This window comes from Chrysemys picta, chromosome 2 (genome assembly GCF_011386835.1).
Source record: "Chrysemys picta bellii isolate R12L10 chromosome 2, ASM1138683v2, whole genome shotgun sequence".
Taxonomy (NCBI): domain Eukaryota; kingdom Metazoa; phylum Chordata; order Testudines; family Emydidae; genus Chrysemys; species Chrysemys picta.
This window is the reverse complement of record NC_088792.1, coordinates 126,240,968-126,266,948: the sequence shown is the minus strand read 5'-3', so window position 1 is coordinate 126,266,948 and position 25,981 is coordinate 126,240,968.

Below are 25,981 nucleotides of genomic sequence, written 5' to 3'. Positions count from 1 at the left end.
ATCCCAATACACGGGTTGGGCGAGTATGAAGGTGAAACAGGACCAAGGAAAGTACCTGAGGCCACTTTAACCCTGTTTCCTGACAGTATTTAGCCAATGTAAACTTAAGCTCCCTATTCATACACTCAACTTTCCCGCTAGACTGGGGGTGGTAGGGTGTATGAAAGGAGTGTGAAATGCCCAGTCCTTGTTCTAAACGGCCAAGGACATGACCAGTAAAGTGAGGTCTGCGATCTGAGTCAAGCACGAGAGGGATGCCAAAACGCGGTACAATGTCTCTAAGGAGAATCTTCGCCACTGTGGCAGCAGTACAATTAGCAGTAGGAAAAGCTTCGACCCAGGAAGTCAGAGGGCAAACCAAAACAAGGAGGTGCTTTTTCCCAAAAGCCTTTGGCATATCTGCAAAGTCAATTTGAAGATGTTGAAATGGAGCAGCAGGCGGAGGTCTTCCACCCTTAATTTTGTTAAGAGGCGGAGCCGGTCCATTACGCTGACATGTGCTGCATGCTTTCACTATTGACAGGCAGTAGGGTTGAATGCCTGGAGCATACCAAAAGCGAGCGATGGTGTCCACAAGGGCATGCGTGCCGTAGTGACCCCCCTTATCATAGTGCCAGCAAACTGCCATGGGGTATGTGGAGCGAGGGAGGCAGGCTCGGCCATCCGGCATAAGCCAGGTCCCTTTGACCAGAGTGGCTCCGAGGCTCTCCCACGACTGTAGTTCAGCAGTGGGTACTGGTACAGGGTGCGGTGGAGTAAAGGAGGAGGCTGCAATAGCCAACGTGGGCATGGCTAAGGGTAAGACGGCAGCCGTCTTGGCGGAGGCGTCAGCCAGGGCATTCCCACGGGTGACGGGGCTATCATCTTTAGTATGGGCCCGGCAGTGAACTACAGCCAGGACCAAGGGTTCTTGGAGGGCGTCCAAAAGCTTGTGGATGAGGGGGAGGTGCTGAATGGGTTTACTGGCAGCTGTCTGGAAACCTCGACACTTCCAGAGGTGGATGTGACAATGCACAACTCCAAAAGCATACTTGCTATCAGTAAAAATGGTAACGATCTTACCAGCGGCCAACTGGCAAGCTCGGGCCAGGGCATAGAGTTCGGCGGCTTGGGCTCCCCAGTTGCCTGGCAGTGAGGCGGCCTCTTGAATGTCCCATTCAGAGGTGACTGCATAACCGGTGAAACGCTTGCCATCAACATAGAAGGAGCTTCCGTCCGAGAAGAGGATGCAATCAGGGTTGTCCAGTGGCACGTCAAACAGGTTGTCCCTTATCTGTAAGATGCTATAAACTACTTCCACACAGTCGTGCTGATCCTGGAAGACTGGCAGGTCAGGAAGCAAGGTAGCTGGATTAAGGGGCCCACACCTTTTAAAAATTAGGTTAGTGTCTTCTAAGAGTTCGGCCTCTAGCTGTTGCTGACGATGGGCCGAAAAGACTTGGGTTGTGCCCCTACGCAGAAGGGCTGACAAGGCATGAGAGGTCCAAACCGTGGTAAAATGACCCAGGGTCAGGCTCTTTGCCTTTGTGATCAGCAGGGCAGCTGCTGCCAGAGTCTGGGTGCAGGATGGGGTTCCCTGAGTGACAGGGTCGATCTGCTGAGAGTAAAAAGCAAGCAGGAAATGGTGGGGCCCGCTCAGCTGGGTAAGGATGCCACTAGCAATTCCGCCCCTCTCGTGGACAAAAAGGTGAAAGGGTTTGCTGTAATTGGGGGGGCGGAGAGACATGGAGGAGGCCACACTGTCCTTGAGTAACTGAAAGGCTTGGATTGTGTCCGGGGACCACTGCAAAGGGTCAGGAGCAAGGTTAGCAGTGAGTCGGTGGAGTGGTTTGCTTAACTCCCCGCAGGACGGCAACCAGGGGCGACAGAAGCCAATTAATCCTAAGAAACCTCAAAGTTGTTTCTTGGTGTTTGGCAGAGGGCAGTTTTGGATAGTCTTTATGCGGACTGGGTCCATTTGTCTCCCCTCTGGGGTTAACAGGAAGCCCAGATATCGGACCTTCTGTGAGACCCACTGAATCTTGTTAGGGTCTACCTTGTGGCCTCTGGTGTGTAGGTATAATAAAAGTGCCTTACCATCGATGCAGAGGGCGCTTCTTCACGGTTACCTAATAGGATGTCATCTACGTATAGGACTAACGTGGATCCCTGCGGACTGGTGAAGCCTTCCAAGTCGTGGCGGAGGCATTGGCTGAAAATCGTGGGGCTGTCTCTGTAGCCTTGAGGAAGTCATTGCCAGACATAACTTTGTCCCTCCCAGGTGAAACCAAAGAGATACTGAGAGTCTGGGTGCACAGGAATGCTGAAAGGCTGATTTTAAGTCAATAACAGTGAACCACTCAGCATCCCAGGGGATTTGGCTGATGATAGTAGCTGGATCAGGAACTACTGCATGAAGAGGGACCACATACTGATTAACAACCCGTAGATCCTGTACAAAGCGCCAACGAATAGGGTCTCCGTCCTTTTTAGGAGGCTTTTTGACAGGCAGTATAGGGGTGTTACAGGGAGTGCGCTGAGGGTGGGCTAGTCTTTGTGCAATGAATCCCTCGATAATGGGGCGGATGCCCTCCTGGGCTTCCAGCGACAGGGGGTATTGAGGGACTGACGGGGGGGTTAAGGAGGGCTTCACTTGAATCCTTACTGGCTCTGCCGAAAGGAGCAGGCCAACATCAGTGTCAGAAATTCCCCAGAGGGTTAAAGGCAAGTCAGTGAGGTCAGGGGAGAGAGTGGGGGGTGGGGGGGTTCCCAATTACCCTGAGTTGGGGCCGAATCTCCTAACACTGTCATCAATAATCCTACCCCTTCAGGAGTGCAGGTTAAAGTAGCCTCAAGCTTACAGAGTAAATCCCGGCCCATCAAAGGGATCGGACAAGCTGGGGAAAAAAGAAAACTGTGAGAAAAACATTTATCAGCATAAATAACATTTAGAGGCAAAGTGAGTCCCAGAGACTGTGGGTTGCCCTCCACCCCAGTTGCAGTTTTAATCTCAGAGGATAGCCAGGGAGAGGGGGCATGATTTAAAAGAGAGAAAGTAGCTCCAGTATCAATGAGGAAGGAGACAGGCAGTCCTTGGACTGAAAGGGTTAGACGAGGCTCTTTGCTGGGAGGGGAGAAAGTGAGGAAGGAGCCGACTAAAGACATTAAGGAAATAAGACCATCACATTGTTTGCCTTCGCCCCCGGGGTACCGTCATTGAGGAGGCTGAGTTTGCTGCAGCTGCTGCTGTTGCCCGTAGTTGATCCAGGCCTGGGGAACGGGCTGAGCTGGTGGTGCAGGGGTGTATTAGTCCCTGGTGTAAGTATCTGCGGATGCGACCGGACCCTCTGGGCGTCCCCAGGGGAGGGGTATGCAACCTGCTGCATCTGCTTGATCTTTTGCCTAGTAATTACTCCTCCTGAGGTGTGCCCTTCCATTTCCCCCTTATCCCTCTGCAGAGATTCCGATCTGAAGTCCTGCAGATTCCCCTCTGCGCCCTGGAGAGAGTCCCCCTGCGGAGGAATAGGGGCAGGTGCAGTGGGGACCAACTGACGAGTCAAAACACGCCGTGGTTTACACCCTTCATCGAAATAACATGGAGGGGGTTCACTCTCGGGAGAATACCTGACTGCCATAATTTTTAAAGATTTCCACAGCTCTGCTGCTGTGTCCCAACAAAACCAGTAACATAACTGTCCCGGATGGTCTTTTTTGATCTGGCTCCTTACTCCTCTTAAGGCAGCCTGTTCGAAAGAGCCATACGAAGGCCACCTCATCTCCGGGTCGGCCAATACCGCGGTATACCCAGTCCAATTCCTTACACACAGTGTGTACAACTTCCTCCTAGACATTCCTGTCTGTACTGGGAGTTTCCCTTCGTTCCATAACTTATTTACAATCCCCAATGGACTCTCAAGAGGCACGCTAGTCCCTTGACTCATGGTGTCTGACAGGAGCCCTCCAACTGGCGTTTATCCTGCTGTCCAGTACACGACCCCTCAATATTGAATTGGCTGGGAGAAATCTCCCGTGGAGCCTGCCAATTCATATATGAGTGGTCTTACCACTGGACAGAGGCACCGCACCAGAACGAAATCCCAGACGAGCCCCCAAATTGTTAGGTAAAAAGCAAGTCCTTACTCACCTCTCCAGCACCCGAGTTCGTGCGGAGTTGGTATGGGGCTCACAATCTGTCAGAGACCAGACACTAATTCGTTGATCAACTATCCTTAGCTTGAAAGACTTCAGAATAAGTGTGGCAAGTTTATTAGGAGTGAGCATCAATATTTATACACAGAAGTAAACAAAGTGATTAACAGATCATAATGGTCATGTATAATCAATCAAGATTCTACAGGATAAAACAGGTTAAAATGTAAATTCAGAAAGAGAAAAGGGGAGATGGCTACTTAAGGGGAGGGGGGTGTCATGAGTAATTCGCAGGTCAGAGCTTTGATTAAAAGTTCAGACAGAGACATCAAGTCTGGGTTAAGTTTAAGCTCATCAAAAGTTCAGACTCAACAACTTCCTGAGGAAACTACAATGCATTGGTGATCATCCTGAAAACACCATGCTGGCCACCATGGATGTAGAAGCTCTTTACATCAATATTCCACACGAGGATGGGCTACAAGCTGTCAGGAACAGTATCCCTGATGAGGCCACAGCACACCTGGTGGCTGAGATTTGTGACTTTGTCCTCAGCCACAACCATTTCAGATTTGGGGACAACTTATAACTTCAAGTCAGCCGCACTGCTATGGGTACCCACATGGCCCCACAGCATGCCAACATTTTTATGGCTGACTTAGAACAACGCTTCTTCAGCTCTCGTCCCCTAGCGCCCCTCCTCTACTTGTGCTACATTGATGACATTTTCATCATATGGACCCACGGGAAGGAGGCCCTTGAAAAATTCCACCTGGATTTCATAGAATCATAGAATCATAGAATATCTAGTCCAACCCCCTGCTCAAAGCAGGACCAATTCCCAGCTAAATCATCCCAGCCAGGGCTTTGTCAAGCCGGGCCTTAAAAACCTCCAAGGAAGGAGACTCCACCACCTCCCTAGGTAACGCATTCCAGTGTTTCACCACCCTCCTAGTGAAATAGTTTTTCCTGATATCCAACCTGGACCTCCCCCACTGCAACTTGAGACCATTGCTCCTTGTTCTGTCATCTGCCACCACTGAGAACAGCCAAGCTCCATCCTCTTTGGAACCCCCCTTCAGGTAGTTGAAGGCTGCTATCAAATCCCCCCTCATTCTTCTCTTCTGGAGACTAAACAATCCCAGTTCCCTCAGCCTCTCCTCATAAGTCATGTGCTCCAGACCCCTAATCATTTTTGTTGCCCTGCGCTGGACTCTTTCCAATTTTTCCACATCCTTCTTGTAGTGTGGGGCCCAAAACTGGACACAGTATTCCAGATGAGGCCTCACCAATGTCGAATAAAGGGGAACAATCACGTTCCTCGATCTGCTGGCAATGCCCCTACTTATACAGCCCAAAATGCCGTTAGCCTTCTTGGCAACAAGAGCACACTGTTGACTCATATCCAGCTTCTCGTCCACTGTGACCCCTAGGTCCTTTTCTGCAGAACTGCTACCTAGCCATTCGGTCCCTAGTCTGTAGCAGTGCATGGGATTCTTCTGTCCTAAGTGCAGGACTCTGCACTTGTCCTTGTTGAACCTCATCAGGGTTTTTTTGGGCCCAATCCTCTAATTTGTCTAGTTCCCTCTGTATCCGATCCCTACCCTCTAGTGTATCTACCACGCCTCCTAGTTTAGTGTCATCTGCAAACTTGCTGAGAGTGCAGTCCACACCATCCTCCAGATCATTAATAAAGATATTAAACAAAACCGGCCCCAGGACCGACCCTTGGGGCACTCCGCTTGAAACCGGCTGCCAACTAGACATGGAGCCATTGATGACTACCCGTTGAGCCCGACGATCTAGCCAGCTTTCTATCCACCTTACAGTCCATTCATCCAGCCCATACTTCTTTAACTTGGCGGCAAGAATACAGTGGGAGACCATATCAAAAGCTTTGCTAAAGTCAAGGAATAACACATCCACTGGTTTCCCCTCATCCACAGAGCCAGTTATCTCATCATAGAAGGCAATTAGGTTAGTCAGGCATGACTTCCCCTTCGTGAATCCATGCTGACTGTTCCTGATCACTTTCCTCTCCTCTAAATGTTTCATAATTGATTCCTTGAGGACCTGCTGATTTTTCCAGGGACTGAGGTGAGACTGACTGGCCTGTAGTTCCCCGGATCCTCCTTCTTCCCTTTTTTAAAGATGGGCACTACATTAGCCTTTTTCCAGTCATCTGGGACCTCCCCCGATCGCCATGAGTTTTCAAAAATAATGGCTAATGGCTCTGCAATCTCACCCGCCAACTCCTTTAGCACCCTCGGATGCAGCGCATCCGGCCCCATGGACTTGTGCACGTCCAGTTTTTCTAAATAGTCCCAAACCACTTTTTCTTTCAACAATTTCCACCCCACCATCAAGCTCAGGCTGGACCAATCCACACAAGAGGTCCAATTCCTTGACACTACAGTGCAGATAAGTGATGGTAACATAAACACCACCCTATACCGGAAACCTACTGACTACTATACTTACCTACATGCCTCCAGCTTCCATCCAGGACACATCACATGCTCCATTGTCTATGGCCAAGCCCTAAGATACAACCGAATGTGCTCCAATCCCTCAGACAGAGACAAACACCTACAAGATCTTTATCAAGCATTCGTAAAACTACAATACCCACCTGGGGAAGTGAGGAAACAGATTGACAGAGTGAGATAGATACCCAGAAGTCATCTACTACAGGACAGACCCAACAAGGAAAACAACAGAACACAACTGGTCATCACATACAGCCCCCGGCTAAAACCTCTCCAGCACATCATCAATGATCTACAACTTATCCTGGAAAATGACCCTCACTCTCACAGACTCTCACAGGGGAGGAACAAAGGGGATATTTTGGTTGCATGAAACAATACAAATTCATCCCTTATTTCTAGGAGTATGAATACAGGGCAATAGCAGTGGGTACTGACACTATTTTCCACAGGTGGTGGGGATTTTAGCTGATATCTCATCCCTGAGGATAACAAAGGCAAAGAGAGCACAGTAACTGCTGACTTTGGGATGCCAGCCGGGCCCAGGTGCTGCTAACCTGTTTACTGCAATTGTGCTTGATGAAATCATCAAGGACTGGCGTGGGAAAGAGTCCTACCATGGAGGAAGAAATAAGGCTGCCATCCCTAGAAATGTTTGGCAGAGGATTGCAGAAGACCCCTGTCAAGGCTGAATCCCCACTCTGTCACTCCGAGTGTGGAAAGTGGGGGCACACAAGGATTCTAAAAATTAATAATTACCACTGCAAGCTTGTATTAAACTCCCAAGGTTACAACTTTTCTCTGACCTTGGCTTGGTAAATGTTGCCACCACCCAAATGCAAAAAACCCCCTAGGACTCAGGAAGGAGCACTTGTGAATTTCTCCCTGTGGGGTACTGTACCTATTGGGTTTTGGGAAGTGGGTGTAAGCCCGCCCACTGCTAAAGGATCCCGCCCCCCAGCCTAAGGGGAGGATCCACAGGGCCTAAAACCCAAATGATTACGGGGGACAACTAATGAAAAACTAAGGACAGGAGTGCGGTCAAAGGGTCAAAAGAAGGGAACCTGACAGGGACACCGAGCAGAGGACCCTGGACAGCGCCCACTGCTCCTCAAAGGTGTCAAGGGAGCCAGTGGACGCCACCAAGAGGAACTCTGCCCGGATACGTGAACGGACAGAGGATCAGAAACAGGCCCCACAGTCACAGGAACCTCCATCGGCCAACCTCCTCTCCCTGGTTTTATAGATGGCCTGTTTGGCCAGGGCCAAAAGGAAGTTGACCAGGAGGTCCCGTGACTTTGTGGGGCCATGGATAGGGAGTGCATAAATGGGAAGGTGAGGGGAAAAGTGTAACCAAAAGCACAACAAAATGTCGGTGAGGAGCCGGTGTAGGGGCTGCAACCTGGCACACTCTAAGTAAACGTGAGCCAGGGTCTCCCTCACACCGCAGAATGGACAGGTGTCTGGGACAGGGGTAAACCGCGCCAAGTACACGCCCATGCTCACGGCCCCATGAAGGAGCTGCCAGCTGATATCCCCGGCGGGCCTCGGGACCAGGGTGGAATAGAGGCTGGTCCACCGGGGCTTCTCACCCTTGACAGGTGGCAGGAGGTCCCGCCACTTCGTATCGGGGCAGGACACGAGGGTGAGGAAGTGAAGAGTGTGGAGCACGAGCATGTATAGATGTTTCCTTGGCGCGGTCAGGAAACGAACCGGCTGCAAGTTGTGCAGCTGGCTCATGGAAAAGGGGCGGGGGGGCCGGTTGGGTCCACAGGGCAAGGGCCTGATGAAAAGGTCCGGAGGGCCAGGGGTGGAGGGTGGGTGGGGCGTGCCCTCGTGCAGGACCCGGTTGAGGCAAACCCGAGCAGCAGGCGGCAAAGCGGCCCTCACCTCCTGAAGTACGCGCCGGGGAGTACAAGGCCTGGAGAGCCCCATGTGCCGAGCAAGCGTCAGGGGATCCAGTCAGTCTCCCCGGTCATAGTCCAGGAGGTCTCCGACTCTAGTGACTTCCGCCAGGACCAACCTCTGGCGCACCGCGGGGGACTCCGCCACCTGCACACGAAGCTGGGGGTTGTGTAGTAGGGGCTCCGCGAGGAGATCTGCCCCCCCGGTGGCCGCCACGGACCTGGTCGCTGAGAACAGTTTCCAGGTCTGGAGGAGGTCCTGGTAGAAGACCGGCAGCCCGGAGAGGTCTCGCGGAAGACCTCTCGGATAGAGGTAAAAGAGCTGCCGGTCGTATCGGAGCCCTCAGAAGCGGTGCAGAAAGGCGTGCGCCAGTACGCTCCACGCCGGAGTACCTGCACCATAAAGGAGCCTCTGCAGGGCCTGGAGGCGGAAGACATGGACCTAAGTGCAGAGGCACTTCAGGCCCTGCCCTCCCTCCTCCAGGGGCAGATGGAGGACCCCCACAGAGACCCAGTGCAGTCCTGGCCAAAAGAACTCCAGAATCGCCCTACGGAGGTCGGCCAGGAAGCCCGGGGCTGGGACCAGGGTGTTGAGACGGTACCAGAGCATGGACAGGACTAGTTGATTGAGTACCAGTGCCCTCCCGCGAAGGGAGAGGCACCGGAGTAGTCCTGTCCATTTCAGGAGCCGCTCCGTCACCCTGCCCTGTAAACCTTGCCAGTTCTCCGGCGGAGACGGATGCATGGCAGAAAGGTAAACGCCGAGATAGAGCAGCGGACCCACGCTCCACCAGATGGCCTGAAGCGCGGGTGGGAGGGAGCTCGCCTGCCACCCGGCCCCTACCACCAGGCCAGAGCTCTTGACCCAGTTGACCCGGGCGGAGGAGGCCGCCGAGTACACGGTCTGGTAAAGCCTCCACCCGCGCCAAGTCGCCCGGGTCCTGGACCAGGAGGAGCACATTGTCGGCGTACGCCGACAGGACCAGCCGCAGCTCCGGCTCCCGAAGCACCAACCCCGTCAACCTCTTGCGGAGGAGACAGAGGAAGGGCTTGATCGCCAGAGCGTACAGCTGGCCCGAGAGGTGGCACCCCTGCCGCACTCCCCGCCCAAAGCTGACCGGCTCGGTCAGGGTCCAGTTGAGCCTGCCAAGACACTATGCGGAGGCGTACAGCACCTGGAGAAAACCAACAAACTGGGGTCCGAAGCCTAACGCTTGCAGAGTGCCCAGGAGATACCCATGGTCCACCCTGTCAAACGCCTTCTCCTGATCCAGGGACAGGAGGGCGAACGACAGACCATCCCTACACCCAAGTTCCAAAAGATCCCGGACCAGGTAGAGGTTATCAAAGAAGCTACGGCCCGGGATGGTGTAGGTCTGGTCTGGGTGGATCACGTCCTCCAGCACGGACCCCAGCGAGATAGCCTTGGCTACGATTTTGTAGTCCGTGCTGAGGAGCGAGACGGGACGCCAATTCCGTAAGTCGCGGAGGTCCCCCTTCTTTGGCAATAAGGTGAGCACGGCTCGCCTGCATGAAAGAGGGAGGACCCCGCTCCGCAAGGCCTCGGCCCAGACGGTGACTAGGTCTGGGCCGAGGACGTCCCAGAACACGCGGTAGAACTCCACGGTCAGCCCGTCCATGCCCGGAGATTTATTGGTGGGCATGCGGCGGAGGGCTTCTGAGAACTCGGCCAGAGAGAGAGGCAACTCCAGCCGGTCCCAGTCGCCCGCGCTGACCGTCGGGAGTCCGTCCCATAGCACTCTGCAAGCGGTAGGGTCGGTCGGATCCGGGGAGAAAAGGTGTGCGTAGAAGGCCCTGGCCCTCTCGCACATCTCCACCGGATCCGTAAGGGGGGTGCCGTCCTCCGCTAGAAGGCAGGTGACGTGCTTCTTGGCCCCCCTCCTTTTCTCCAGGGCGTAGAAGAAGCAGGAGCCGCGATCCATCTCCCGAAGGAGGCGGATGCGGGATCGAACAAAAGCACCCCGGGCCCGATGATCGTCGAGGGCCCAGAGCTCCTCCCGCTTCTCCCGGCATGCTCCGCAAAGGGATGGATCCTCAGGGCTGGCGGCCAGACGCCTCTCTAGCTCCAAGACCTCCCGTTCCAACTGCTCTATCGCCACATCCCTCCGTCGGCTGGCACCCCGGGTGTAATCGCGGCAGAAGAGCCGGGCGCGCACCTTTCCTAGGTCCCACCATCGCCGCGCCGAGGGAAAGGCACGCCGCTGCCCTCGCCAGACCAGCCAGAACTCCCGGAAGGACGCCACGAAGCCCACATCCTCCAAAAAGCTATGGTTAAAGTGCCAATAGGCCGGCCCCGGCCTCTCCACACATAGAGAGGCAGTCACGGTGACTAAATGGTGATCTGAAAAGGGGGCCGGCCGCACGTCGGAGGAGTGGGCCCGTGAGAGATGGAGACGTGACAAGTAAATGCGGTCCAACCGGGAGTGGCACGACCGATGGGCTTCCACCCGGATGTAGGTGAACGTGGAGACGTCGTCCGGGTGGTGGTCGCGCCAGACGTCCACCAGGGAGTGACGGTCCACAATCTCCCGGAGGACGTCCGCGGCGGCCGGGCACTGCTCGGTCCCCGAGCGGTCCTGCTCCTCGAGGGTAGCGTTGAAGTCCCCGCCCAGGACCAGGCACTCACGAGGATCCAAGGAGCCGAGGAAGGCTGATGCCTGCTGATAAAAAGGCAGCCGCTCCGGGCCCGATGTCGGGGCATAGACGTTGACAAGATTGACCACAAGCCCCTCCATACGGACCCGGAGGTGCAGCAGGCAGCCCGGCACAACCTCGGTAACCCCCAGCACCTCGGGCCATAGGTCGGGAGAGAACAGGGTAGCCACTCCAGCCGTACGAACTGTGAGATGGCTAAAAAAGACCCTGTCCCCCCACTCCAGCCGCCAGCTGTCTTCAGCGGCCGGATCCGTGTGGGTCTCCTGCAGGAAAACCACAGAGTACCCCCTTCCCGAAGGAAGGAGAGCACCTGGCACCTGCGGAGACCCACCCTACAGCCCCGGGTGTTCAATGTAGCGAAAATGATAGGTGGCATGAGAAGGGCTGGGGGGGATCCTCGCTGGCAGGGACGCTCACGGCCCCCATTGGGCCGCTCAGCAAACTGTGACCCACCCCAAAGGTGAGCAAGGAGTCACAGAAGCTGCGGACCTGCTGGTAAGCCGCAGCACCCTGCTTCCCGGTCCTTTTACCCTCCCCCATGAGGGCCCTCGTGGCCCGGAGGATCTGGTGGAAATCCCCCCATTGCTGGAGAGTGAGCGGCACCTTATTGCGGGAGCCACGCACATCTTCTAAAAACTCCCGCAGCTCTTCTCGCAGCGTATGGGGGGGTGGGGTCACTGGCTGCAGATCATCCCCCGTTGGGGCCCCTGGCACGGCCCCGTGGCCCACTGAGACGGGCAGGCAAGGGGAGGACCCTCGACGTGGCGCCCGATGGACCGGCGCCACACGGTCCGCCTCAGACCCCGGCTTAATGGGGGGCGGCGGTGGAGGGAGGACAGCAGCCCCTAGTGGGTTGGGACTGGGGAACACAAAGGCCGTTCCCTGGGGGTCACCCTCTGGGAAAGAGAAAGAGACATCCCCAGAGGCGGCAATGGCATCGTGGGAGGTGGAGGGGATAGGGCTGGGGTCAGGAGTAGGGGTAGGGCTGGGGGCAGGAGTAGGGTCGGGAAGAGGGACAGAGGTGGGATCCTGGGCCCCAGGAGCTGGAGAGCTGGAAGGTAGCTCCTCTCGGTCGGGCCCAGGGGTCTGAAGGTTAGGGAGGGGGTCCCCAGGGATGCTGGGCTCAGGCTCTACAGCAGATGGAACAGCCACGGCAGCAGGAGGTGAACAATCTGCAATGGGGCCCCCACCTGGGAAGGAACTCGGTTGTCCCACGCCAACAAGGGATACCCCTGGTAACTCGAGTCCCGGCCGCGAGGCACCGGCCGTCGCCTGAAGAGGCTCGGCAGCCGTCAGCGATGTGTCATCCGCAGCCGGGCAGGTCAAGGAGTCCAGGGGTTCCTCTAAGGCAGGAACAGCGGTCAGGGGAACAGGAGACGGAGAAGGGGGGGTTGGGGTGAGGTCGGCCAGATCGAGGCCCGCTGGCAGAGGGTCGTCCTGCCCCTGGGTGACCGGGGTCAGACCCAGGGCCTCGATCTCCTCATAGATAGAGGGCAGCTCACCTCCCACCACCCCGGGGTCATCCCCCTAGCACCCGAGGCGACGCTTGCCTCGGGTATCGCAGGCGGTATAGATGGTAAGCGGGTAGGAGGGGCTGCAACGTGGGCCTCCGCGAGGAAGGATCATGGAGAATGGATAGCGGCATCCTCCGGTGCTGCCACAGCTTCCCCAGATGGCAACGGTAGATGTAATGCACCCGTGGGCAAAGCGGAAGGCTCAGCGGTGGTGCCCCCTTCCTGGTTTTCCGAGGGGCCTCCGCACCGGATAGCAGGAGCAGAGCTCGAGCCTTCCGCTTGCCCCGCTTTCCCTGTGCTAGGGTCCAGCCCTCCATGGCATTGTCTGCGGGATGGGTGACAGGGATTGGGTCGGGGGGCAAAGATGACGGCTCGAGGACGTGAGGAGGTAACAATGGGGCAGTAGGAGGGGAGGGCCCTCTCCCGCGCCTGGCAATACCCCCACCGCACCCTCCTCTACAGGCCCCGCCACAATGCCCGTAGCAGAGACGGGGCTCTCCCACTCGTCTGGGCATGGTGGGGGAGGTACCCCTTGAGCCCGAGCGGGAGCAGTGGTGGTCCGAGAAGGAGGAGGGGTGGCTCCGGGTACCGGGCAACTAGGGGCGCTAGCAATGGTGGGGCTGGCACTCTGCCGGGGCTCGGGGGTCCCGGACGCTCCTCCGTGCCGGGCCAAGGGGCAGTCCCTCCGGACGTGCCCTATCGCCCGGCAGAGGTAGTACCGAGCCTCCCCCGTAGAATAGTGCACCCGGTAATGGGCCCCCTGATAGGGGACCAAGAAAGACCCCTCGAGCGCCTCTCCGGCACGTGCCGCCGGCGGCAGTTGGTGCTGCACGTGCCAGCGGAACGAGAGGACGTGACGGAGGGCGGGGTCCTTGCAGCCCAGCGAGAGAGGGCTAACGATGGAAATAGGTTTCCCCAGGGTGGAAAGGGCTGGCAGCAGGGCGACATTGGGAAGGAAAGGAGGAACAGAGGTAAGGACCACACGGACACCCAGGTCCTCCAGCGGCTCCAGGGGGACGAATACGCCCCCCACCGCCAGGCCCTTCTCCACTGCCTCTTGGGCGGCGGCCTCCGAGGCAAGGAAAAAGACAACCTTGCCATACATTTTGGAGGCCGCCACGATGGCCGTGGGCCCCACCACCCTCGCCAACGCCCGCACGTAGGTCTCCACGTGCGGCGAGGCGGGCACCTGGAGGCAATGGATGGCATGCCTCCTAGTCAAGGTGGGGAAGGGGCCCAGGCCATTATAGATGGAAGCGGAGGCGGTGGATGGGCGAGATGTCATACCGGCAGGCGGGGGGGCGCCGCCACCTGGGCATACGCCCTGGGGGCCGGGGGAGGGGCACCCACAGAGCTGGTGGAGGGAGCAGCGGGAAGGGTTGTTGAGGCAGTCCCTTCTTGCCCTGGCCTTTCCTGCCGGCTGGGGCAGCTCCCCCATAATTGGAGGGAGCGAGGGACGTGGCAGCAGCGGAGGTCACCCCGTCGCCCGCCGCTGCCAATGCTGCAGTGGTGGCAGGTTGTTTGGCAGCGGAGGTTGAGGTAGAGGCTAAGGGGACAGGCGGGGGAGGGGTGGCGGGGCCTACTTGGGGGAACTCGCCCGCCGTGTTCCCCTCCATATTGAACAGGGAGGGAGGGGAAAACACACTGGAGAAAAAAGGGGGGGGCTAAAGGAAAGGCAGGTCAACCACTCCTCCCCGCTAGGCTGCAGGCAGGGGAGGAGGGCACCGAAATGCAGGGAGATGTGGGAGTATCAAGGGCTTAGGGGGGACAGTCACCGACACCGGCTCCTCTAGTTACACTAGGGGAGGGAAGGTCACAATAACAGAAAGGGGTGCAGTGATTAACCAAAATGTGATGGGGGGCACAAGCGCACGGGAGGGGGCATGGGCACACGAGGGGACGGGTCAATCAGGGCAAGGGGGGGCAAGGGAGCAACGAGGCTGGAAATGGGGCAGAGGAACCAAGGGGCTAACCGCAGGGCTGGGGTGGGACAACGGAACCAAACTGCAGAGGGAAAAGGGCAGGGCAGGCAAACAAACTGAAGCTGGGGAGGGGCAAAAGGCTACAGAGGGCAAATGGGGTAGGCAGCAAGGGGCAAAGCTGGGAGGCCTGTTGCGAGGGGGAAGGGGTCAGTCCAGGGGGGGTAGGTGCGCCCACGAGCACTTGTGCAAAGTCAACGTGTGGGCTGCCTACCTGCCGCTGCAGGCCCAAACGATGTCAATAGGGCGTGGCAGGCCAGGAGAGCAGCAGAGTCCCAGAGGCAGGATTAGAGGCAGATGGTAAATGGGCTGTGTGGGTGGTGGAGGGGGCAACGGTGATGGTGGGGTGGGGGTTTGGGGGGGGAACACAGATGGACCAGGGGGCAGGCTCCACACCATACCCCCTGTGTCCCCACAAACACAGTCTAGACCCCCACCACTAGAGCACAGTTTGAAAATTACTCAGTCCTGAACGGCCCCCTCCACAGTGGTCTCCAGAGTCTTGTGTGCTCCCCCCAGCAGCCGATGGTTTATGAAGTCCTCGTCCTCCACCTCCAGGCTCCAGCAGTTCCCCAGGACACACGCATCAGCGGCGGCAGCAGCAGCAGCAGCTCCGGCAACCCTGGCAGCCAGGCAGGAAAGACCCCCTACAGGTGGTAGCGGTGATGGTGAAGGTGGGGTCCTGCCTTCTCCCTCCAGAGATGGTGGGGAGGGGGGGGCTGGCCGGCAAGGCCCCCCCACCCCTTGCTCAGTAGCAATGGCAGCAGCAGCAGTCCAGGGAAGGAAGGGAGAAGAAGCTCCAGCCAGCAGGGCAGCTGGAGAGGAGAAGGAAGGAGAGCTCCAGCCAGCAGGGTAGCTGGAGGACACTGAGCACGCTCTGTAGTGGGGTGATCTCCTGCTCCTGCCTGGAAGGGCTTAAAACAGCCCTTGAGGAGGGCTGTGGAAGGGCAAGATGCCTGGGTTGATTGGGAGGAAGCAGGCTCAGCTGGGGCCATGCCCCAATCAGGGCCCAGCTGGCCCTATAAAGGCTTGAACCAGGCACTCAAGCAGACAGTCTCCTTCTGACTGGAGAGAGAAACAGGCCTGGCTGCAGGGAGCTAGAGTGAGGCAGGGCTGGGGAAAGGCCTTGGGGGTTGGGAAGCCCCAGGCCAGTAACTCCCCAGGCTGTAGGGGCCTAGTCCTAGGTCCACATAGGTATTGGAGTTGCAGAGGGGCAGCCTGAGGGTGGGTAAAGGCAGCCAGTCCAAACTCCTTGTTGCTGGTAATGATTGGCTGATAGACTGCAATCTGTCCCAGGGCATGGGGGTAGATGGTGACTAGCAATAGCCACGACTGAGGTGACATTGGGATAGGGGGTGGGGGTTCCCCTGGGTGGGGAACCCAGAGAAAGTGGGGTACTGCCAGGGGGGCAGCACCTGAGATAAGAGCACCGGGGTCCTGGGAGGGACACGGGATCTGCTTTCCAATGGCAAGCAGATCACTGGTCTGCAGAGGGCACTCCTGGGTCAAAGAGCTAATTCCCAAGGATGACCAACAGGAGGAGCTGCAGGGGTGAGTTTGAGCTGTGCTACAGGTACCCTCAAGACCTTTCACCCTCTCTTTCCTCCCCCCCCGAAGAGCTGAGAAAGAAAACAAAGGAAATTAACTGTTGCCACCAGCTAGTCAAACAGCATGTGCACAAATCTCTTAGGACACCAAAAATCCAATCCTGTTCTTAAAAAAGGTAAATTTTATTAAAAACAAAAAGAAAGAAAATACATCTGGAACTTAGGCTTTTGCTAGATTTTTAAAAGAGCAATTCCAAAAATCAAGCACCCAAAATAGTTTTCTTGAGGGTTCAGTTTAAAGGTTACAAGCAAATAAAAGCATCTGGGGTTAGCACAGAGGAGTCCACAAGCCAATAAGAAATAAAAGAAATAACCCTAATCACATCTGTTTAGACATTCCCTAATTTTATTTACATATCTGAGGCTTCAGATAAGTAGGTTTGAGGTATGAATTGATAATTTATAATCATAACTGGCTTAAGCTGCTTTAAAGCATTGCTGCTCCATCCCTGCAGTGCAGAAAACAGATAAAGGGAAAGTTTCTTTCCTAATTTTAAAAAGTTTTGCCTTCCCATTGGCTCTTTTGATCAGGTGTCCACTCCTTTTCTTTTACCTGTGGGCTTGTTAACCCTTTACAGGTAAAGCAAGCAGAGAACAGACACCAAGAGGGATTTTACAGCTAACTGGCTGGCTGGGTGCCTATCAAAGGGAGCTCCCCCCCCCTTTCATTTATCACCCCCCCACAAACGTTTCATGGAGATCTCTCAGGAGGATTCAAGGGACATCATCCTTGTGCCCATAAACAAACTGCTTCACATGCCTCCCCCCGAGAACTAGCTCCACAGGGGAATGAAAGACAGATAACAATGCTCTCTCTCTTTGTTGTACTGCTACCTCTTTGGCACAAGTAAATTAATGAAAAGCTGACATTTGTGTCCTGCTACATTGGGGTCAGGTGCCATCTGTATATTCAAACGTTGTAATGGGAAATGCATGCACACACTCATCTGAGGTTCCTCCCCCTACATCAGGCTCATCCATGCTTGACTGCGGAGACTGACTAGACTGCAGTGGAGTCTCGAACAGATCCTCGTTCAAGGCATAGCTGGACCCCTGGGTTACATGTCCTTCATCCGCCTCTTCACTGTTCATGGTGGGGGTTTGTGTCTCGGGCTCCTTGGAGTTATCCACATGCTCTGTGGGGTGCTGGTGGGGTCTCTGCCAAGTATGGCATGCAGCTCTTTGTAAAAGAAGCAGGTATCTGCCTTAACACCAGACCTACTATTGGCCTCCCTGGCCTTCTGTATGCCTGCCATAGTTCCTTTGCTTTCATATGGCACTGCTGTTGATCCCTGTCAGACCCTTTCCTGCATCCCCCATGCAATCTGCTTGTAGAGGTCCACATTTCGATGGCTGCTCTGTAGCTGGGCCTGCACAGACTCTTCTCTCAATAGGCCTAAGAGATCCAATAGCATGAGTGTGTCTGGAGTGTGTAGCTAACATGGTTGGTTGGGCAGTTTCATACAACAAGGGAGAGCTGCTAGGTGTGCTCACCAAGCTGCATGATCAGGAAAAGGCATTTCAAAACTAAGCTGGGTTTTTAAAGGGGCAGGCTTCTGGCCTCCATGGGTAGTGGAGTTCATAATTCTGACAGACCTGTCCATACTAGGCACTGTGGGACAACTGCTGGAGGACTGTTAGGGTTGACATAGGTTACACAGTGTCTAAACGCACACTGTGCGTTGGTCAACTATGGCTAAACTCTATTTGGGGAGGTGGTGTTACCTGGAACAGGGTGCTTACATTGGTGGGAGACAAATTTGAGTGTAGACAAATGCACACCTACAAGGTGACCTATGTTGACCTAACTTTGTAGTGTAGTGTAGAGTAGACCAAGCCTCAGTATAGCAGTAAAATTTCTGTTTGAAGGTTGACTGTTCTAAGTGCTCTAAAATCCATATGGTTACACAGATTGATTTGGAGTGCCTCATGGGCGACACAGAGTATGAATCATAGAATATCAGGGTTGGAAGTCAAATCCTAGTGAGGTAAATAGAATATCAGGGTTGGAAGGGACCTCAGGAGGTCATCTAGTGCAACCCCCTGCTCAAAGCAGGACCAATCCCCAGACAGATTTCTGCCCCAAATCCCTAAATGGCCCCCTCAAGGATTGAGTTTACAACCCTGGGTTTAGCAAGCCAATGCTCAAACCACTGAGCTAGCCCTCCCACCCTGAATTAGCTATAGTCCTCTTTATAATAGTCCTTAACATATATGAAAAGCGGTATCAGGTCTGTGCTGGGGTGTATAAACCCCTCAATGGAACTAAGGGGATTAAAGAGCAATTCTGGACCCAGATGATCCCACCCAGCCACACCTGCAGAGCATGTTCAGCTGGTGAGGAAGCTCAAAAGGGAGCCAGATAGCATCGATGGGGACTAACTAGACAGGAGAAGGACCTGCCCTGAGCAAGAGCAAGGATACTGCAGTAACCTCAGGACAAAATGCAGAGACACAATTTCTCGATACTTTAAATGACTGCTTCTTGGAGCAGCTGGTATAGGAACCCACAAGGGGAGAGGCAATTCTCGATTTCATCCTGAGTGGAGAGCAGGATCTGGTCCAAGAGGTAACTATAACAGGACTGCTTGGAAATAGTGACCATAATATAATAACTTTTAACTTTCCTGTGGTGGGAAGAACACCTCAACAATTCAACACTGTGGCATTTAATTTCAGAAAGGGGAACTATGCAAAAATGAGGGGCTTAGTTAAACAGAAATTAAAAGGTACAGTGACTAGAGTGAAATCCCTGTAAGTTGCATGGACACTTTTCAAAGACACCATAATAGAGGCCCATCTTAAATGTATACCCCAAATTAAAAAACACAGTAAACGAACTAAAAAAGAGCCACCATGGCTTAACAACCATGTAAAAGAAGCAGTGAGAGATAAAAAGGCATCTTTTAAAAAATGGAAGTCAAATCCTAGTGAGGTAAATAGAAAGGAGCATAAACACTGCCAAATTAAGTGTAAAAATGTAATAAGAAAAGCCAAAAAGGAGTTTGAAGAACAGCTAGCCAAAAACTGAAAAGGTAATAACAAAATGTTTAAGTACATCAGAAGCAGGAAGCCTGCTAGACAATCAGTGGGGCCCCTGGACAATCAAGATACAAAAGGAGCACTTAAAGACAATAGTCATTGCAGAGAAACTAAATTAATTCTTTGCTTCAGTCTTCACGACCGAAGATGTTAGGGAGATTCCCAAACCTGAGACAGCTTTTGTAGGTGACAAATCTGAGGAATTGTCACAGATTGAGATGTCACTAGAGGATGTTTTGGAATGAATTGATAAACTTAACAGTAACAAGTCACAGGGAGCAGATGGCATTCACCCGAGAGTTCTGAAAGAACTCAAATGTGAAATTGCGGAACTACTAACTATGGTATGTAACCTGTCCTTTAAATCGGATTCTGTACCAGTCAAGGCTCCTTCCCCACTCTGAACTTTAGGGTACAGATGTAGGGGCCTGCATTAAAACTTCTAAGCTTAACTACCAGCTTAGATCTGGTCCGCTGCCACCACTCCCAATGGGCTAACTCCCTTCCCTGGGTAGCCTTGAGAGACCCTTCCACCAATTCCCTGGTGAACACAGATCCAACCCTTTGGATCTTAAAACAAGGAGAAATTAACCATCCCCCCTCCTTTCTCCCACCAACTCCTGGTGGATCCAGATCCAACCCCCTTGGATCTAAAAACAAGGAAAAATCAGTCAGGTTATTAAAAAAGGCTTTTAATTAAAGAAAAAGGTCAATATCATCTCTGTAAAATCAGGATGGAAAATAACTTTACAGGGTAATCAAACTTAAAGAGTCCAGAGGAATCCCCTCTAGCCTTAGGTTCAAAGTTACAGCAAACAGAGGTAAACACCCTAGTAAAAGGTACATTTACAAGTTGAGAAAACAAAGATAAAAACTAACACGCCTTGCCTGGCTGTTTACTTACAAGTTTGAAATATGAGAGACTTGTTCAGAAAGATTTGGAGAGCATGGATTGATGTCTGGTCCCTCTCAGTCCCAAGAGTGAACACTCCCCAAAAACAAAGAGCACAAACAAAAGCCTTCCCCCCACCAAGATTTGAAAGTATCTTGTCCCCTTATTGGTCCTTTGGGTCAGGTGTCAGCCAGGTTACCTGAGCTTCTTAACAGGTAAAAGGATTTTGGAGTCTCTGGCCAGGAGGGATTTTATAGCATTGTACACAGGAGGGCTGTTACCCTTCCCTTTATAGTTATGACAGTACCCAATGACTGGAAGATAGCTAATGTAACGCCAGTATTTAAAAAGGGCTCTAGAGGTGATCTCAGCAATTACAGACCGGTAAGTCTAACGTCAGTACTGACAAATTAGTTGAAACAATTGTAAAGAATAAAATTGTCAGACACCTAGAAGAACATAACTTGTTGGGCAAAAGTCAACATGGTTTCTGTAAAGGAAAATCAAGTCTTACTAATCTATTAGAGTTCTTTAAAGGGGTCAACAAATCTGTGGACAAGGCGGATCCAGTGCACACAGTGTACTTAGATTTCCAGAAAGCCTTTGACAAGGTCCCTCACCAAAGGCTCTTATGTAAATTAAGTTGTCATGGGATAAGAGGGAAGATCCTTTCATGGATTGAGAGCTGGTTAAAAGACAGGGAACAAAGGGTAGGAATAAATGGTAAATTTTCAGAATGGAGAGGGATAACTAGTGGTGTTCCCCAAGGGTCAGTCCTAGGACCAATCCTATTCAACTTATTCATAAATGATCTGGAGAAATGGGTAAAAAGCGAGTGGCAAAGCTTGCAGATGATACTAAACTGATCGAGATAGTTAAGACCAAAGAAGACTGTGAAGAACTTCAAAAAGATCTCACAAAACTAAGTGATTGGACAACAAAATGGCAAATGAAATTTAATGGGGATAAATGTAAAGTAATGCACATTGGGGAAAAATAACCCCAACTATACATACAATATGATGGGGGCTAATTTAGCTACAACGAATCAGGAAAAAGATCTTGGAATCATCGTGGATAGTTCTCTGAAGACATCCACGCAGTGTGCAGCGGCAGTAAAAAAAACAAAAAACAAACAGGATGTCAGGAATCATTAAAAAGGGGATAGAGAATAAGACGGAGAATATCTTATTGCCCTTATATAAATCCATGGTACGCCCACATCTTGAATACTGCATACAGATGTGGTCTCCTCATCTCAAAAAAGATATAATGGCATTAGAAAAGGTTCAGAGAAGGGAAACTAAAATGATTAGGGGTTTGGAATGGTAACCATATGAGAAGAGCTTAAAGAGGCTAGGACTTTTCAGCTTGGAAAAGCGGAGACTAAGGGGTGATATGATAGAGGTATATAAAATCATGAGTGATGTGGAGAAAGTAAATAAGGAAAAATTTAGAGAACTAGGGGCCACCAAATGAAATTAATGGGCAGCAGGTTTAAAACAAATAAAAGGAAGTTATTTTCACACAGCGCACAGTCAACTTGTGGAACTCCTTGGCTGAGGAGGTTGTGAAGGCTAGGACTATAACAGGGTTTAAAAGAGAACTGGATAAATTCATGGAGGTTAAATCCATTAATGGCTAATAGCCAGGATGGGTAAGGAATGGTGTCTCTAGCCTCTGTTCATCAGAGGGTGGTGATGGATGGCAGGAGAGAGATCACTTGATCATTACCTGTTAGGTTCACTCCCTCTGGGGCACCTGGCATTGGCCACTGTCAGTAGACAGGATACTGGTCTGGATAGACCTTTGGTCTGACCCAGTATGGTCTTTCTTATGTTCTTAACCTTCTTCTGGAGGAGAAGCGCATACTTGATGAGACCAAATGGACTTAAGGTTCCATCAGTAACTTTTTCTGTTACTATATCAGGACAGCTTGCAAGACTTGGACAACAGAGTGGTGGTAGGAAGTGGCCAGGAAGGAGGGACAGCCTTAAGGTGCTTCTGTGTGCTGGATATGTACTAACCCGTACTAGACATGTAGTAACCCTGAGCCAGAGCTTGGTGGAATGAGAGGGCCTGGGATCTCCTAACAACCCCCTCCTATTAAGAAGAGAATGAAACCCTTTACATTGTAGACTATCCACTAGTGGGAGGGAGGGGAAGAATGCATACCCTTCAAAACCCCTGGCTGTGGTTGGAAACTCATGGGGGTCAATATCCGTGCCCCTATCTTTCCAGGCACCCTGCCCCACCAGGGAGAGAGAGAACTGAGTGGATAACCTGATTGGAGGGTTGACTGAATCCTCCCCAAAAGAAAAAGACAGACCGACACCAGGCATGAAGGTGGTACAGAGGAAAATAGTCACCACATTTCTACAAAGACCTGACACCCTAACCACTAGGTGATGCTTTCAGTGAATGCCGGGCATCGCAACTTGGTGTAGAATGCAAGCATTCTCTTTGGTTCTGCTGTAAGACCTAGAGAAGAGTGTGTGTGGGGGGGGGGGAGGGGGGAATGGATCTCGACAAATTGTTGAAATGGCTCATGGATAGCCAATAATAGGAGGCCCAACAAAAACATCAGTGGAAACAGCTGTTCTAGATGGCTGCCCAACAACAACAGCAACTCATCCAGGAGCTGGTGGTGCAACAACAAGAACAGCAACAATGCCTGGTTCAGCAACCCCAATGAGCAAGCATGATCCTTGCGGCTGGGACCCCAAGCCCCATCATGACTACAAATCTTCTGGTAAAACTCAGGAAAATGGGGCTGGGTGACACCCCTGAAGCTTTCCCAGTCAGTGTTGAATGGGTCCCCACAGCAGCTCAATAGCCACTTGAACACTGGACTATTTTTCTAGAGCCATATTGTACCAGGTTGGCTCCAGCTGCCTACCTTAGCCTTGACACCATGGATGCCCAGGACTATGTCAGGGTCAAGGTGGCCATCTTGGACATCTTTGCTATCATGGCCGAGACTTAAAGACACCACTTTTGGTGAGAAAAATTTCCCCAGGGGACCTGAACTTGAGTTGTGACCCAGAGCTTTAAGGAACATTGTTATCTGTGGCTCTATCCCAAAAAGTGGACCGGGGAGCAGGTGGCAGAAAAGGTGATGCTGGAACGATTTACACAGATTTTCCCTGGGGGCGGGTGGGCGGGGGCTGAGTGTAGGTGTTGTGACACTGGCCTGAAACATTGGCTGATGTAATCAAGCTGTCAGAAAATTATTAGGCAGCCACAGGCCCAATGTCAGGAACAACCAGAATGGAAGATCACAGAAGGGTGACCTCCAGGCCCGCCAAGGGGGACAATCTTGGGGGAATTGAATGCTGACCCCTGCGTCCTGGACAATCTGCAGTTATGACAAAACTCTGGAAGGCTGGTTCCAGGCAAATGAAAGGGAAGAAGGGGAGCCTAGTCCTGACGGAAGACACCCCCCTCCCGCAGGCACCCAACCTCCCCCACAGCAGTCAAGCAGCAGAAGAAAAACCTCGTCCAGGTGTTGCTTTTCATGCAATGAGGTCATTTCCACTACAACTGCCCCTTCATGGATTGCTCCTATGGACAAGCATGGGCAACAGACACCAGAGCAAGACAAAAAGATCTGGCCAAGGTATTAGTCCTTGTATGAATCAACAAGGTAGAAGTGCTGGCTCTAATAGACTCAGGGTGCAGTCAAATGCTGATCAGAGATCAACTAGCAGAACGTGGAGACAACATGGGGGACACCATCTATATCCAGTGCGCTCATGGTGATATGCACCTATATCCCATGAGGGAGGTACAGCTTAATGTAGGAAACCCCATGGGAAGAGTATGGACAGGTGTGGCCCATATGCTGGCTTACCCAGTGATTTTGGGCCAGGACTGGGAGTTCTTTGGGAAAGTCATAAAGTTGTGGGGCTACAAACCCCTGAAAGGGGAAGACCCTCGGGGAGAGGCCCTCAAGCTGCAAAAACCCAGAAAGCTGGCTGGAGTCAGAGAAATGGAAGATCCTGGTGAAGGGACCTCCTAACAGGAACAATGCCCTCCCCACAACAGGGAAAACAGAAGACCTCACCCTCTCAAGACATGGACTTAAACTATGTTGACACTAGCACTTTTGTTGGTAAAACTTTTGTTGGTCAGGGGTGTGAAAAAACACCCCCCTGACTGACATAAGTTTCACCGACAAAAGCACCAGTATGGACAGAGCTATGTTGGTAGGGTATGCTCTCCCACTGACAAAGCTGCTGCTGCTCATTGGGGGCAGTTTAAATATGCTGGAGGGAAATCCCTCTTCTGTCAGCATAGAGCAGCTACAGAGGAGATCCTTACAACAGCACAGCTGCAGTGGGACAGCTGTGTTGCTGTAAGGTTTATAGTGTAGACACAGCCTTACTAATGGCCAACATACTTTTTGTAAATGAACAAAAAGACAACCTGATCCTGAACAGGGCATATGACCAGTTCTCCAGCATAAATGGAGACTGGTAGATCCACATCTGATGAAGCAGTGGCCCTGCTTCAAATTTAAGGAAGAGAGACTATAGAGGGAGGCAAAAGATTCCCAAACCAGAGAAGTAAGAGTACATCTACTCCCAAAGAAGTTCCACAGGAGAGTATTACAGGTGGCACATGTGGTACACTTAGAGCAAGAGAAGACGCTTGAAAGGGTAATTCTCAGATTTTACTGGCCAGGTCAAGGACTACTGCATGTTATGCCCAGAGTGCCAATGGAAAGGACGCGAAAAGCCCCCAAAAGCTCTACTAGTCCCTCTCCAGGTAGTCCGAGTACTCTTCAAGAAGCTCAGCATGGACTTAGTGGGATGCCTGGAAAAGAGTGAAGCCAGGTACCAGTATATTCTGGTGATAATAGACTATGTCACACAGTACCTGGAGGTCATCCCCCTTCATTTGACCACGGTGATTAACATCACCACTGAACTTATGAAGGTTTTTGCACAGGTAGGGATCCTAAATAGATACCTACTGACCAAGGGGCCAGCTTTATGTCAAGGTTAATGGGGGAATTGTGTGACCTCTTAAAGATCAAGGTCTATCACTCTCAGAGTGATGGGCTGGTGGAGTGCTTCAATAAAGTATTTAAAAAGATGCTTAGGCTTGGTCTACACTAAACCCCCAAATCGAACTAAGGTACGCAACTTCAGCTACGTGAATAACGTAGCTGAAGTTCGAAGTACCTTAGTTCGAACTTACCTCGGTCCACACGCGGCAGGCAGGCTCCCCCGTCGACTCCGCGGTACTCCTCTCGCCGAGCTGGAGTACCGCAGTCGACGGCAAGCACTTCCGGGTTCGACTTATCGCGTCCAGACAAGACGCGATAAGTCAAATCCAGAAGTTTGATTGCCAGCCGCCGAACTAGCGGCTGGGTATAGACGTACCCTTAGAAAACTTGTGGCCTTGAACCCCTGTCTCTGAGGTGCCAGAAGCATGAACAAGGTTCTTCCAATTTGAACTGTTATATGGGAGGCAATCATGTGGGATTCTGAGCCTCCTCTGTGAGATGTGGGAAGAGAAGAGCAGAGCCTGTGAAAAAACAACATGGTACTGTATGTGATTTACCTGAGGGAGAATTTGGAGACACTGCAGGCTTTAGCTAAAGAAAACCTGTTGAAGTCCCAGCAGAAGCAGGAACCAAGGATCCAGGATGCAAGAATTTGGACTCGGGTATAGGGTCTTGTTACTACTTGTTACCTCGGAATCGAAGCTACTGGCCAGGTGGCAAGGTCCATTTGAGGTGG